Source organism: Leuresthes tenuis, unplaced genomic scaffold (assembly GCF_036924035.1).
Source record: "Leuresthes tenuis unplaced genomic scaffold, fLeuTen1.0.hap1 SCAF_7, whole genome shotgun sequence".
NCBI classification, from domain to species: domain Eukaryota; kingdom Metazoa; phylum Chordata; class Actinopteri; order Atheriniformes; family Atherinopsidae; genus Leuresthes; species Leuresthes tenuis.
The window spans coordinates 8,436,425-8,450,061 of NW_027325361.1; the positions used below are offsets into that span (position 1 = coordinate 8,436,425).

General features: G+C 38.3%; 1 protein-coding gene across 2 annotated transcripts in view; it reads left to right on the forward strand.

The window, feature by feature from the left end:
- Positions 1-13,637, forward strand: part of raver2 (ribonucleoprotein, PTB-binding 2) — an 86,379-nt gene that overhangs the window by 20,745 nt on the left and 51,997 nt on the right. The window lies entirely within an intron of this gene.

Consider the following 13,637-nt stretch of genomic DNA (forward strand, 5'->3'; position numbering starts at 1 on the left):
ATCAGATTTAATGGTATTCGGTCATTCAGACTTCAGCCATTCAGCAATACATGACATGTGTCATAACACAAAAAACCCTTTAAAATTAGAGTCCTTCAAAAATATGACATATTGCCATGATGATTAATATCGGTGTCAAACGCTCTGTAATTATGTAAAATATTAATGGTGTTGATTTGATTACGTTTAAAACAACCTTAATCAAAATCAGTGACATGGTTTGACATTAAAAAAAAAGAAAAAAAAAAGGAAACAACTTTGACTCTACCAAGTTTCATCAGTTTCAAAACATTTTATCTTTTGGATTAAACTGATTATAAACATTCAACTTCCAGGCTATTTAAGTGTTGGTCCTTTACTTTATCCCAGAACTTCTTGAGACCTGGTGCTACAGGTGAAAAAATTAGGCTGTTTTTACTTTATTTATAGCGATAATCTAAGAAACGTATTAAGTTACTAGAATGAACTGCTGTAAATACAATCAGATTTATTCATAGCTTGACGGTAGTGCAGAAATACTGATATTAACTTGCACACTTTCTTCAGTTGTTCATATTATGGAAAATTTTGTTTGTTCTTAATCATAATCATGAAGATTTCCATCCATTTTGGTGATTGAAAATCTGGGGTCGCTGCTGCCCTTTTTTATGTGAACATGCTCTTAGAATATGTCAGAACACCACTTTGAGGGATCTCTATTGTTAGAATTAGTGAGTCCAGATGATGAAAAAGCAATAACCAGGGAGGCAAAATATCCTGTAACTGAAACTCCAGCCAGTTCTCATCAAGGTGGGTGTTCAGGAGGACACACATAAATGTAGATCTGGTCAAAGGAAACTCTAAGTTGAACCCTAAATATAGAACCATGCCCTATATGTCACCTATAATTTGCATTTCTAAAGCAGTGCAGTAATGATAATCTCAGAGTGGGTGGAGTACATCAGGAGGAATGGCTGACACATTGCTTAACATGTTGTAAAAACAAGTAAAAGTCGTTGGTCTCTACCAGCCACTGCTGCTTCCTAATCAACTGAATACAGGATATTTTCTCTTTGGTGTTTTCGTGCAGTAATTTGTCTCTTCAGAGAGCAATTTAATTGTCTTTCACCACATCTTTTGAAGTTACATTTAAGTGGATTAATCACCTCAAACATTATGTGCCTAACTTTACTCTCCACCTTATTTTAAACATTTTTCTTTTTCTTTTTGATTATAGCTTTAGTTCTGATTTTAATTCTGAACTTTACTATAAAACAGTTATTTTGTAAAACCTCCGTTTAGAGGGTTTCCCACATTCTCATATTCTGACAACCTTTAAATCTCATGTACAGAAATACAAAAACACACTTACACACACACACATATGACCCCCTGCCCCGAGAGTGTGTCCCTTTCCAGGGAAATCTTACATAGTGCCTATATTTAGCCCCTGTAGTCTGCCAAGCACCTGAATGAGAACACTTTTAGAAAGTAGCAGGGGGCTGTAAACAGCTGAGATATCAAAGCAGCGGTCTGTCCAAAAGGTTAATGGTGTTTCAGCGTGAATGAGAGAGAGCCAGATGAAACAGGGACCCTTGTTGGTAAAACGGCCTTGGTGCACTTCTAATTAGGCCACTGCCATAATGTTGGGCTCTGATCTATTGAGATGGGTGAAGCGGGTTGGACTGGACGTTGCGAACATCATAGGCTCTTTTAGACTAAATTTAATTTTTCTGAACAACCCAGAGGGATGCTCGCTGTAGCAGTTCCTGTCCCTTTTTTCCTCCGTCTCTCTTCCTTTGTTGTAAAACTACCGCTTCCTTCTCTAGCTGTCTGTTCTCTCAAACATCAACACCATCACCCTCCATCAATTTCTTTTATGTTTCTATATCTTTATAGAACTCCTCGCTTAAATTTCCAATACAAGGGCTTGCTTCAGTAATTTGGCGACTTAATACGGCAATGTTTGAGTGGAAGAATATTGGCTTTTTGAGTTAGTATGTTAATGTCTCCCAAAACATTCTCAATCTTAATTCAAAGAGTTCTGTCGATGGCCTCAGATGAAACCAAATAGTTTTCCAGGTAATATTGTCATAGATGTTAAGGACACTAAGCTACAACAGAGGTGAGGCAGGTGGGAGGCTTTTTCTGCAGGACCTTTCATAGCTTTTATTTTTCAACTTGTAAGTCGGTCCTTCTAATAAAACAACATATTCTAACAGCTATTTATTAAATTTTCTCAAAATGTGCTTGCTTGGTCCTCTGCCACATAAATTGACCATAAGGGTGAGTGTGTATGGTTGTCTCTCTCTCTCTCTCTCTCTCTCTCTCTGTTGCCCTGAGAAGCACTGATGGCCTGTTCAGAGATTACCTGCCTCTCGTCTGTTAGCTGAAGTAAAATCCCCAGGCCACCTGAACAGAGTCTTGAAATTGGAGGGAGGAAAAGCTCTAATCTAATTTTCTTTGGCCGTGTCATTATGGTGTTCTGGTTTGGTAACATTACAGTTTCAGATAGTGGAAAATATTTTTATCTGCTAAGATTGAGAGCCTATTTCACCTTTTTGATATTGGTTTCCAAATCACAGATGTTGTGTGACCTCATTTAGTGACATTTTCCTGAAGCCAAGGTTTTTTCTTGTTGCTGTCGGCTGAAAAGCTAATCAAGTGGCTTATTAATTACTCAGAACTTAATATTCACCACTGGGAGAATTCCCTGTGTAATAATCATCAAGATTGTTAAACTGTCCATCTGTGATCTAAAACTACTATCGTCTTCATTGTTTTTCCAGTCTTCCTCCTTAACCTGCCTCTCCACTCTCCCTTGGGAAGGCATTTGTTGGGATGTTGTCAAGTGGCCAAAGTTCTGTGTGTTATCTAGCTCTCTCTGTTGGCTGTCACAAGCACAGTGCAGGTGTGATATGAACTGGTTTGTTCTGCTGCATTGCAAAATACAATGGAAAATGGAGGATATTTGCAGGGGAGGGCTCTGTGAACTGGCCACCTAACAGGGCAACATCTGGTCACCCTATTAGAAGTGTTCTCACTTTAGTTTTCTGTTTTTATTGTTCTATTTTAAAAGATTAAACTTCCACAGCAGAAGTTGAACTGAATTACAGTGTTGATTAGCTCTCTCTAGTTGAGATGAATACAAACGGGTTTGGTTTAGGTCGTATACAGCCTCAGCGGCAGGCCTGTGTTAGTGTGTGCACTTGTTAGGAGATCCCTAACTGCCTCACTTAGAGCTGTGGAAGTTTGATTTTAAGCCACTGTAGCTGTATTGTCAGCACACACGTCTGCGTGTTGTTAGTGAGATTTACAGCAAATGTTTGTGTGTTATAGAAAGAGAGGTGTTAGTGGTGTGTGTGTGTGTGTGTGTGTGTGTGTGTGTGTGTGTGTGTGTGTGTGTGTGTGTGTGTGTGTGTGTGTGTGTGTGTGTGTGTGTGTGTGTGTGTGTGTGTGTGTGTGTGTGTGTGTGTGTGTGTGTGTGTGTGTGTGTGTGTGTGTGTGTGTGTGTGTGTGTGTGTGTGTGTATGAGACAGACTTGCCAACAACTGGATCAGTTTTCATGGCAGCTGTATAACATCACCCCAACCAAGTGTTTATAGTCTGACTCACCCTCTCCTCCCCCCTGCACATTTCCCTCTTTCACCTTTTCTCTCTCCAACCTCACCGCCTAAAAAAGTAACACAATTTTCTTTTGTGTTTTGGAATCCAAACTCACCACCGTGTACATGTGGCAGCTGAAGATTAGTTGTGAATAAAAATGTTAGGAGTTCAGACCCACTGCATTGCTGCAGGCATATAGTTTCTATTTCCTAAAAGACTATTTGCTAAAAGACAGAAAATGGCCCAACAGGATATATTGTGTCCAAAGAATTTACTACTTTATACTTTTCACATGAGTGAGGACAGTAACTGCAGTATTTAATAGTGCTGAAGATGAAATGTAGGTACTCTGTAATGCTGTCTTTGGTCACTTTCTGGTAAATTCTAAGTCACTGTCATGTCATTATTTTTGATGGGGCCTTCTTCTGTTTTACCTCTATAGCCTCATGAAACTGAAATCTTTAATTGTATATTTGATTAAAAAGAGGGGACTGGGGTTGCATTTAAGTGCATTTCCAGTTAATGGCTGCTGTTGTTGCTGAAGCAGCTCACATATACATTTTTATCCAGGAATCGATACGTGTATAATGCGTTCTTCTCTTTCTCATTAACTGTTCATACCGCTAGAGAGCTTATGATGTGCAGTCTAAAGCCGTTTGAATCAGCAGTTCTCAAAGTTATTATTTGTTAAGGTTCCATAACCACCGACGGCTGAGTTGTGAGGCGTGTAGGAAAGATTGTGCCACCCACCACCACCCGTCAATACTGTGTTAGCAACACTGCAGGGTTAATTCTACTCTGTATTGTACCTGCCTCATTTAGCTTCATCCCTGCTCCTCTGGCTCACTTTTGCTTGTACATTAGGTTTATTAGCAGTGACACATAAACATGCGTCATTAATTAGAATTTTTTCCCCCCATTTTCAAAAACTTCAAATTTTTTGTGTTACACAATCACAAAAGAAGTTTCCTCCATATGAGGAATTTATTAAACATAGGAAATTCTTTGTCTTCCTGCATTTTTGCCAATGATGCATTTACTGGCCATCTGTATTTTGTAGGTACAGAAAAGAACTTGCTACGATATCCCCAAATGGATACAAGCTTCAGGAAAGCTTTAGTAAAAAAAATAACTTTAGGCAAATGATGTATTTGACATTTTTATGACTTATACCACTCAGTAGAGTAAAACACACTCAAGAAGAATGCATTTTGTTTGATTCATTACCTCGATGTTGATCAGCTATATTTCTTAAATGAGTAGACTGTATATCTGCGGAAGCATTCGGTCTATCCACTATTCAAATCATCAGAAATGTATTCTTGAATGATTTTTTTTCCTTCTTGACTAAAGTATCCAAATACAAGTTGCCTATTTATCGTAAGTGATTTTTTTTTTCATTTCAAAATGACATGGTACATAATTGATTAGAATATGGACAGAAGAGTTATCATATTCCAAATATCTAGGAGAAATAAAGAAACAAAATATTTATTTGCTCATGTCATTGTAGAGGATGATCAAATAATGAACTTTATCCAGGCTGAGTAATTTGTTCATCTATCTTATGGGATGCAGTTGGCCTCAATGTAATATGTTCAGCTGTAACAAAGGAGGTGATCAACAAGTTAGAGGGCTTATTTGCCCCTAAGGTTCAACTGGAGAAATGTTGAATTTTTTATGATGGGGGACTGATGAGCCTACAAGTCATTCTGTGCAGCTGATAATCTTTCATCTCTTTCACATTAGGCACTCTGGACGAAGGTACACCCACTGTAGAATTAGTTTATCAGAATATTTTGTTAGCCGAGAAATAATTGCGCCTGTTTAGAAATTTCATATTACAATACTCAAAAGAAGCTGTGGATTTTTTTCATGGTGATGCAATGAACCGCAGAACGTAGTTGTTATCAGTCAAATTAGCCATATTGGTTTTATTTAATCTTCTCTGTTCTCATCTCCCTCAAGGCTCTAATGAATGCACAATGAAATATTAATTGTATAAAGTGGCTGAAGACTTCCTTTTTTAACTTTGTGGAGGCAAATTTTTATGGGAGTTTTTATGTTTTCCTTCCAAACCTGGAAAACATTGCTTTAGGTTATAATGGACTTCACTGGGATAGTCTTTATTACACAGACATCTTTACTGTATAAGCAAAATTTAATTTGTGCTAAACAATCATAAAATTAATGAGAAAAAAATGAAGTGGCAGACCTCCCCCAGAGGTTTCTTCTTCAGGTCATCTGCAAACCAAAGTCATTTTTCATCGCTGTCTTTGAGCATCAGTTGTGGTATTTAGGAACCACATATGGGTCAGACACTGCTGTCAAGCAAGTGTGGATCAAGAATTGCATCATTTCCTCAGGGAACAGGAATACTACTGTTTGGTTTTTATGTGTGCAGAGCTTTTTATAATTGGTGAGAAATGTAGACGCGTTCCCTCGGCGAAGAATAACACATATGCAGACGCAGAAAGAGTCAAGCGTATCACTCGAATATGTTCTCAACCAAGATGGTCTCTCAGGAGTGTGAAAGTCTGGCCGTTTCTAAATCTGTGTATTTGTGTGCAAAAAGAAGTCGATGAAAAGTCTTTTGAAATACCAAAAAAAATATTCGACACAAGTGAGGTAAATATTATCTAAAGCACAGAAACTTTGCAAGTAGAGGTTAGGTAAAGTAAAGCAAAATCCTTGCCTTGCTGCCTCTGTTGTGGTTGCAGGAAACATAAGAAAATAAAATTACATCAGCATTCTGTGGTCAGAGCAGCAACAGTTCTGCTAGATATGCACAGTATTTCAATTTGTTCCATTATCCTGAAAAAACTGCTGTAGTTGTTCTCTTCATGTACTTCCAAACTGACCCTGTGCTGTCGTGTTCAGGCCTTTCCAGAGACCAAACTTCCAGCTGCTGGATTCTTTCTGGCAGTTTTATGTCTGAAGATATTTATTCTTGTTGAATGTTTGAGATGTCATGCTGAAGAATGAATTTGAGTTTGATCAGACACCGCCCTGATGGTGTTGTTACAATGTCAGAAAGCATGTAACTCATTTACAGTAAACATGTGTAAATGAGCTAAATGAAAATGATTGTCCCAGTTGGCTGATCTATTATCTATTACAGCCTTATTGTTATTTATTATATCAGATGATGGTAATTAATCCAAAACATCATAATTTCTAAGTTAACTGACATGTATTTGGCTACTTTTTTTTATTATTCTACAGTTTTATATTGTTTTAAGCTAACATAAATACACGTGAACAAAAGGATAATATCAGCTGCTGTTGATGGAACCAAGTTTCTGCTGACCTGTGATTAAGGTGACTGATGATGGGGAAAAGACCTATCTCTTGAAAGCATTTGGCTGCTCGTAGTTCAGAAATGATCCGTCATCTTAACCTGATGTGCCTTTGTGGAGGTGTAATTGGCTTCAAGTCCTATTGCTGCTCTTTACATTCAGGTGCTTGTTGTGAGATTTAGACGTTTTGTTACATTAAAGATGATTCACTCTTGAGTGTGTAAGTGAGAGCCCTTATATTAATTTATTCATAGCACAAAACTTTTCCTTGTCTAATTGCATTTCTCATGGTGCAACAGCAGAGATTATAATGATGAACTCTGTCTGTCTGATGATTCTCTGATGTGTTGTTCTCAAAGTTTATGTGGTCGCCTCTGGCTCCTCCCCCAACGTCTGCTTTAATTAAAATATACAGCTCAGAGCAGCTTTGGCACGCATAGTCTGCACCTCATGACCATAACAGTATACTGAGCCAGCCTCTTAACATTGGACTTATTAGGTCATACTGATGGGAGTGTTTATGTCAGTGCACATATCTGCGTTAATGCGTTTGTTCAGGCATGTCCAGCTCTGTCTCTTCTCTTGTGGCACTGCTTCGCTTGCTGCTCCTTCTGTTTTTTTCCCGCTAATGATAATTGATTTTTTCTTTGATTCCCACCTTTCCAACATACACAGACAAACAAACACACAGTCACAAAGAACAGTACCTATTGCACAGTTGCTCACTGTCCTTTGTCTTCCAGCTTATCCAACTTCTTCTTTTACTTTTCTTTTCTTACACCTTGATTCCTTTCTTCAACATTACCAAATTGGAAGCACTTTGACAGCATCCATTTAGCCACCTGGATCTGAAAAATACTAATAATCTTTCTTCGTGCTCACTTTTTACTATCTGGTGTGTTGGGATTGCCAGCTCTTGACTTGGCTGCAAATTTGGCATGTTCACATGCCAGTTCTTTTTGAGTTTAATTGAAATGCTGGGTTTCCAAATGTTCCAGTTAACCTGTTGCCAGAGGCTTTTGATAAAGGATTACTGTGTTTATCATTAAATTGAACCTTTAAGTGCATGTTTCACTCAAACCCATTAGATATTATCCTTACTTTAACGGATCAGTCAAAAATTTCATAGCCCAATGATTTCTTTCAATCATACCTCATTCTGTGCTTTTATCTATGTGATATTTATACACTTTAATTTCTAAGGCTGTGATTTGATTATTTATATCTACAGCTTAATTTGGAAAAAAAAAGTGTTTTAGGCAAAAAGTGTTTTTTGGGTAATATGAAAAAAGTTTGAGGTTTGTTTTGGTTTGGTGTCGGGTGTCTGCTGTTCAGACAATTCCAGCCAGACTGTCATAATGACAGACGGGCGATTCAGCAGGCACGCAGATGTACACATTTACATATGTACCCACAAACAGACAGATGAAGCTGCCCTCCTGCTTGCTATGAATCTCCTTCCATCCTCCCAGCCATCCCTCCACTGTGAGCCAGCCGCTTCCACATGACACCACCAGTCCAGAGGTATGTGTACTAATTTGGCTACACTGCGGAACCAGGGATCAGGGAATACAATAGTGAGTGTTATCCTGGGAATTCCTACTTCACAATGGCAGCCTTTGTGCTCTTTGCTGTTCGGTCCAGTATTGAAGACAGCACATGCTGGCAAAAATCTCATTGGCCTCTTGCTTTGTGTGTGTATGTGTGAGTCTGTATCTGATGGGGTGGATGATATTCAAAAATGCACAGGTCGAAAAATGAGTATGTACTCACTGACTTGCCCTGCAGCAGTAACACCATCCATCACTTTTTTGTTTTTATTGTAACCCTGTCATTAAAACACTCATCAAGCTTTGTGTTGCCCTTTTTTGTGTGCACTGTCATCTTTTTATTGTCTGTCGCTCTTTGCATCAATAATCTATTCTTCTGCTTTAATATCTCCACCACTCCTCACAAAGATTAATATCCCTGTCTTTTTGGCTGCTGTTTGCTTGTGTTTTTCTCTGGTAATGATGTTGCTGATGACTGGAAGGTTGTATTTAGTTTAAAAGCAGCAACATGAAAGTTGACAGCTGCGGCTCACTGCCTGGGGTTTTGAAATGCCTTAAAAACACGAGGCTCATTACATTCTGAACTGTGGTTCTGCACTGTAGTCAGTTCCAATTTAATTTTTTTTCATAGGTATTGGAAAAATGTGCTTCTTGGTTTTCACGTAGGCCAGTAAAATGGATTTTAGCTAAATGAAGTTGTGTGTTTTTGAGCTCTTTTTTTTTTTGTTCATTAGAAAGTTATATGCACATTACTTAATTTCTGTTCATTTTAAGTGATAAACTTAATGACAGGATGTGTTGGAGAGGCTAGTTGGGTGATAGATAGATAGATAGATAGATAGATAGATAGATAGATAGATAGATAGATCTTCATCATCACTTAGTTGAAGGGTGCAGTTCAAAGATACTCCCCTGAGGACCTTGTTTGTCCAATGAGAAAAGATGGAAGGAAATGTAGTCTTGGCAACTGCTGCATAATATATTAATATGTTGAAATTTGCAGGGACATAAACCAGAAGTGTTTTGAAGGCAGCTGCCACAACAGCTAGCTATCTGACTAGACAAGCATAAAAAATAATGGCTTCTTACCTTGTGTGTCTGCATCCAATGGTAGTGTCAAAACTGCAGCAGCCCTGTCCGCAGCCTACTGCACTGCGATGGGTACAAAGGAACTGCAAGCTTCCCAGTCTCCGTTATGCAGCTCATATGATTTGATATTGTGAACTGGCATGAAAATCACCTTGTTTCAGTGTCTTAGACAGTTTTTTTTTTTTATTGTTCACATACAGTTAGAGGGTGTTGGGTTGCTCCCTGTCTCCCTGGGAAGTAAAGGGTGTTGTTATTTTTATAAGAGTGTCTTAGAAAAGATAGCACAGTTTAACAGGTTATTGACATGCAACACTTGAAATGACCATAACATTTACATGAAAGTTACATGAAGTTTGAGATGCAACATAATTTGCATAGATACAGCTTCAATTGTGAAAAACTGCATGAAAATAAGAATCATGATTCTCTTACCTTGAATCAAAGGTCTCAGCACTTCCTGATGCTCTACTGCTGCATTAGGTAAGGCAAGTTTATTTGTACAGTACAATTCGTGCACAAGGCAATTCAAAGTGCTTTACAGCTACATAAAATCACAAGAAGGCAAATAAAATAATTCCATAAAACATAAAAAATAATCATTACTGTGATAGCATAGAGGGGACTTGCTAAACGCTGGCTCGAAACCCCACCTGCCACTTTTTTCACTGCCAGCATAATATTGAGGTGTTTAGTTGGTTGCAGTTTGCAATTTGAGCCACTGTATGTCACTACATCCCTCAAACAGAACCTTTAAGATAACCTCAAAATTAAAAATTAGTTTATGTAGCTCAGCTCCTGTGTTCAAGCAGTCGAAGAAGTGAATATTTTACTAGCTCAGGACAGGCTCGAGGAGACTGAATTATTTTAGTTTCCTTCAAGATTTAGACCCAGCTTTACCCCTCTTTTTTACCACACGCTATCTGGAAAAATGCAAAACAGAAAGGTAGAGCCAAGGAACAAAATAGAATTTCATCACTCGCCCTTTCAGAAATCAGAGCAATAAAACCGTGTTTTAACTTAAAACTTAGATCTAAATTAAAACATAGTGGTATCTTCAGAAGGGAACATTTCTGTAAACTTGTGTCAACATCTATAATTGAACTTTAGAATAACTGAGATTCGTAACATTTTTATGTGATCAGTGTGTCAAAGGAGATCTCAGTCATTTCTCACGTGACTGCTACTGATTTACTCTTGATTTACTTGAAGAACAGTTACTCAGATTAGGACATGTGAAGTTGGAGTCGGGCGTTTGGCTCTCGACATGAAAAACAAAGAAAGTAATACAAAAAAATTCTTTCTTTATACCAAAGGGAAATTATATAAATACGACATGTGCCTTTCTGTGATATTGTTTTATTTTTTGCTTTGTTATTCCTTTATATGACATTTGCTGTGTAGTGACACCAAGAATGTGACGAGAGAAAGAAAAATGTTGTCCATCAGAAATCAGACTGTGGACGTTGGGTTTCTGTGGCCTCCACCGTCTGTTTTCTGTGTGTGTGATTGGGGTTGTTCTCACAGGACTGCACAACACCAGCTACAGTAAAACAACCATTGCAGGAGTCAACACGGCTTTTTTATTCAGGTTTTTCACTTTTTGTTCTCCATCCTCCTGCTTTAAGTGACAGCAGCCAAGTCCATCTAATTGTTTCCCTGGACAGCAGCCTGTCACTTGTCTCTTATTTCCCTCCTTCTCCCTCTTGTCTCCTCCTCCGCTCCTCTTTTTCTCCCTCTCTGTCATCATCTGTCCATCTGCCTTGTGAATCACTAAATGCAAATAAGCACAGGTTACGCAATAGTGATCTGTTATCTTTGATTGCACGAACACGCATACTGTTACTGCTCCCTTTATCACTTCGTTTGTGTGCTTTCCTTTTTTTATGTGTCAGGTTTTTTAGTCTTATATATTGGCTAAGTTTGCTGTGGTTAGCTAAAGGAGCTCCTACCCCCATGCATGTGCCTCACCCCGCTTAAAAAAATAAAATAAAAAAACTCATTATGTTTGATGCCCAGGAGGGAGATGAAGATGGGAATGTGATGCTTCCCTTTTTCTATTGCCAGGTCTCAGCAGCTTTATCAGTCCTGATTCTTATTGCATTTTCATTTATAATAGTGTCCCAGCTGGTGTCTGCTGAAACATTTAATCTCAATTTACTCTTCAAATGGCAAACTTTCCAATCTGACTGCTGCTCTTTTTCTCTTAAACCAACTTTTGCCTTCTAAGAGTAAATGATAAATACCTGGCAAATAGTCTGTCCAACTTAAGTGGAGCGAAAGGTTTCCTGGTATCAAATTTTGGCCATCTACTCTTGCTGCTGCGGCCTTTGGACCTGATTATTGTCTCCCCCCCCCCCCCATTTACATATGATTGTAGCAATAATGTGTCATTTGAGAAATGAGTATAACTGCTGTGGCTCAGCCTCTTGGCTCTCCAGGACAATTTGAGGTCCAGAAATGTCTCATTTACTCACCCAAATGTATTAGTTCAGTGATCAGAGGTGATGTTAGCAGAGTTTGTCTTATCTGTAGCTCACACCAGTGCTCATGAAAACACGTATGGACACACATGAGCTCCCATTTGGTCAAAATCTTCTGTATAAATCACAAACTTAAGCTACATGTCGCAGCTGCTTCGCGATCCATACTCGCACTGTTACGGCCTGATAGTTAAGGTTGCGGTGTTATCAGGACTTGCAGCTTTGCTGCTGTTTATGGAGCACATAAATGCACACAAAAGATAAGAAGAGTGCACAATAACACACTGACCACAGTAAAACACATGCAAAATAGCACACTCATACAGACGTGTATTTTTCAGGCTGCATCAGATGAGGAAGTCCTTCTTTTGTTACCTCCCTGAAGTCCTATCAGGATGTATTTTTGAATATTTGTGTCTTCCTGTTTTCTTTCTATTTTTTTCATGCTGTTCTTGCGTTTAGACCAAACGAGCCAAAATAACTTGCTCTGCTGCATTCATTTAAATGCTTTAAACAATGCAATATCATCAGTTGGTCATTCATGCCTCAATTGCCCCTTTTTTTTTTAAAAAAACTGTCATTATAGAAAGAATAAAAGCAACGATTAGACTGGAAAAATAATTGACAAAAACATCTCAGATTAGCTTTCTGTATTGCTTATGAATCAATTTTAAACAATTATTTTCAACAATTATAATATATTTACTTTGTGCAGTACCATGCAATCTTTTTAAGAAAGAGGCTATAAAAATAAAGACAAGAGAAATAGAAAATCTTCTTTTCCGAGAAGCTGACACCAAGCAGTCTTGGTTTCTTGTCTGATATGGACTGAAACTACTGTTTGATTTTCATGGCACAGTAATATGTTAAATTTTGCAAATGTCGTTATGTTTTTGCACACTTCTCTGTAACACTGTTAGATTTAAGATATATGGGCTGATTGTGGTTTATTTGCGGTAATTATTTTTCATGCAAGACTGAGGAAAGAAAAAGGGAAGAGGAAACCAAGTAAATGAGTACAATAGAGAGAACGAATTAGTGGAGGGATAGAGGGAACATTTTGAGGAATGGATGGAGGAATAATGAGAAACTGAATTGATGGATGGAGAGAAAAGGTGAGGATTGACTCAAAATGACAAATGATTAAAAGAGAAAACGACAGGGATGTCACGACAGAGAAAAAGGGTGAGACGGAGGAGATCAATATTTTATGAACTGATGAGCGGCGGGCAGAGAGGCTTGTATATCCAATCTAAAATCAGTTGTTTACATTTGGAAATCATCATTGCCCAAATTCAGATGAAAATCAGAATGTGTAGACTTAATTTCTTCAGTCTCTGTGGCCTTCTGACCCACTCAAATGCTCATTTCTGTATGTATATGACCAGCTCTTTGTAAATGATCTTGCAGTTTTCACCCATTTTTAGTGTGCTATTTCCAAAGAGTGACAGAGCAGCCAAGTGAACATTGTAGTTGTGGGAGGAAGAGTGGGCGGTGGGTTGAAAAAAAAAATGCAGTGTTTGATTCACTGAGGACTGCCTCTGATGCATCTCATCCCCTCATTTTTACTCTTCCCTTATCCATTTATACATCACACGCTATCCTGCCAACCTCATATGCGAGGTAAATACTGC